The following is a 2,928-nucleotide window of genomic DNA, read 5'->3' as shown; positions in this document are numbered from 1 at the left end:
TCAAATCGGAATTTTTTTATGTTACAACAACTAAACGTAATTTGATTTTATTGTTCAAATGTGCATAACTCACTCAATTTAGATTTTTTTACCTTAATCTTTTTCCTACACGTAGTTTAGGTTTTATAGTTAAGTTTAGACTATAAAAACGTTTGATTTGGTTAAAAATTGAATGAGTTACAAGCCCCGCAAGGAAGCATATCAAATCAGACCAGTTCCAAAATCGAAAACCCGATAAAAACCGGAATCGGTAGAACCACCGGGTCGGTTCGGTTCTTGATTTTGGCCGAAGCCAGTTCCCGGTTCGGGTCCGGGTCGGGCTAGTTCGGTCCATTTGTTCATGCCTAATGAAAAATATATTTTCAAACATAACATTTTAAAAATAAAAGTTGATCCTATTTTAAAGCAACGAAAAACAATTTTTATCAAAACAACTCAACTAAACCAAAAAGGAACTTAAAATAATTAAAAGGCATTACTCCTTAGAAAAAAAAATAAACAAAAACAATAACCTTTGTCATCACAAATGATATTTAACATTGCTTTTAAATACTCAACATTGCTATGAGAATTTAAATACTAATAATTAAAAAAAATAACAGACATATATAATAAATCTCTTTTTATCTTTTGAATAAAAATTAATACACAAAATCACCAAATAGGTTTACACTGAAGTTACAAATTAAAACCCTTCATTGTAAAAAATTTAAACCTCTATTTTAGTATGAAAACCTTAAGAATCAAAACTCCTTAATTTCCAAAATCTACTAAACAAATACTTTTAGGTTCCTATAAACAAACAAAATCAAACAAGCTATTTCATTACATATAATCACAAAAAACACACATACATTGTCTACTGGATAATACAAACAAATGAAACATATACCTCTAAAAAGTAATTTAAAGTAATTTAAAGATAATTAATCTTACAATAAAGCACTATCGAAGTAATACAAAATAAAATATCATTTACAAAAATCTTCTCATTTGACTTAATACCAAAAATCATCCAGCAACTCACCAACCATTATCTATTTAACTATTTAATTATTTCAAACATAAGCAACTAAAGTCATCTAGTTGCAGCTAAGAACCAACCAAATTTGATCCTCATTACACCACCTTTCCCTGCTTCAGCACCAACAAAAAGCTGCAAAGGAACAAAAATAAAAAGTGAGATTTTGACATGTAAAATTAACTAAGCGTATATAGAAAATAATCAAACTGAAAATAGGGGTTTAAATTCTTATAATGTAATTGACTATGGGTAGATTAAATTCATATATACCATGAACATGCATTTTGCCTAAAGAGAGCACCGGTTTCTTTCACAGTTCTGTCACTACCTGGAAAATTACAAAACAATCAACAAAAAATTAATGGGTTATGATTTAAAATTCCTACAGATAAAAAGATTAAAATAAAATAAAACAAACCTTCAGATAATCACATATCCGTCTCCTCCAGGTCTGTCTTCACATCATTTTGTACACAAAAAGAAAAAAAAAAAAAGATAACTAAAATGAAAAATGAATGGTTAAGCTTTAGGTTTGGTATCCAAGTTCCTTTTCTTTCCTATGTTTGTGTTTCAGTCAAAAGAAAGCATCCCAATAAATCTATAAAAAAAAACCAAACACTTGTAAACATACACACAGTGAGTATTATAAATACTTGAGTGATAGTGAACAACCCGAAACACAAGAAGAGGCATATATTGGAATCAAAAACTCTGGTAGAATGCAAAGATTACAGTGAGAGAAAGCATTAAAAATGTTACCGTCAACACCAAGAGACGATGGTGCAACATTAGTACAAAACACTTCTCGACATGGATGAGGCGAAGTGTGAGTATTTCACTCATTTCGTTTGTACATAAAAAAAACCCAGGTAGAAGCTTCAACACTTTCCGATTTCATAGAGAGGTTACCGGCGGAAAGAGATCTCAAAATCGGAGGTTGAGGTCATGAACTGGTCTTCTTGAATAGAGAATTAAGGATGAAGAACCTATGCATTTCAGGAACGATGGAGGCAAATGAAAAGGTAAAAATTATGACTTAGGGTTGGTCTTGGGATAAAACGCTATCTAGCCGTTTGATTTGGGTGCCACATGCTATAATATGTACTTGCCCTAATTTTGCTGGCTAGCAGATTCGGTTAGTATTTTTGGATCTAACCCATAAAGGAAAGGAGTGGCGTGTAAGGGTGGCAGGAGGCGGAAAAGGTAGTTGATTTGAATGGTTGAAGACGGAATGAGATGAAGCAGTGAGCGGATTTGGGCTGTTGATAGAGGTGAAGCTCGAGATGGTGGTTGTTCGGTGATGTTGAAACTCGTGTTGACGGAGCAAGAGTAGGAAGCGGATGTGGTGTTCTTGTTTAGCGGAGGTAGTGACCGGCAGGACGCAGGTAGGAGTGGCGACATATCACTCTGTTCCAAAGTAAAAACGTGCGTATGAAAGACAAATGTTAGAATCGAACATGTTCTCTAGGGTTTGTGGCTGAAAGAGTTTGAGCAAAGAGTTTGGAAGCAAACACCTGGGTGTAAGGTCCGATAATTCGTACCAGAATTTTTCTTTAAATCATTACCAAAACCATATTCATGAAAACATATCATAAGTCATAACATGAATTCAAAGTATCATTTTCAAAACATATTTTCATTATCAAAGTAAAAATCTCAGGCTGTCTAAACTATGGTGTTTGCCATGAAATCACCCCGAGATCTTCCCTCCGCTATCGGAAGTACCTGAAACCAAAACTGAAAACCGTAAGCATGAAGCTTAGTGAGTTCCTCAACCTACCACATACCCTGCATAAACACATACAACATATATTGGGCCACGTCCGCTACTTCGGGCCTCGACCGCTACAACGGCCCCGCCGCTCCAGGCCCCGCCTGGCTTCGAGCCCCGCTCATATACATAT

At 34.5% G+C, this 2,928-nt stretch overlaps 1 long non-coding RNA gene across 1 annotated transcript; it reads right to left on the bottom strand.

Moving 5' to 3' along the window:
- Positions 1-889: 889 nt before the first annotated feature.
- Positions 890-2,602, bottom strand: LOC111894755 (uncharacterized). Its single transcript, XR_002851309.3, has 3 exons — positions 1,443-2,602; positions 1,295-1,352; positions 890-1,156 (listed from the first exon to the last, which is right to left on the bottom strand). It is a non-coding gene; the product is annotated as an uncharacterized LOC111894755 (long non-coding RNA).
- Between the last annotated feature and the right edge of the window lie 326 nt (positions 2,603-2,928).

Source organism: Lactuca sativa, chromosome 1 (genome assembly GCF_002870075.4).
Source record: "Lactuca sativa cultivar Salinas chromosome 1, Lsat_Salinas_v11, whole genome shotgun sequence".
Taxonomy (NCBI): Eukaryota; Viridiplantae; Streptophyta; class Magnoliopsida; order Asterales; family Asteraceae; genus Lactuca; species Lactuca sativa.
This window is presented reverse-complemented; position numbering and strand designations above follow the sequence as displayed.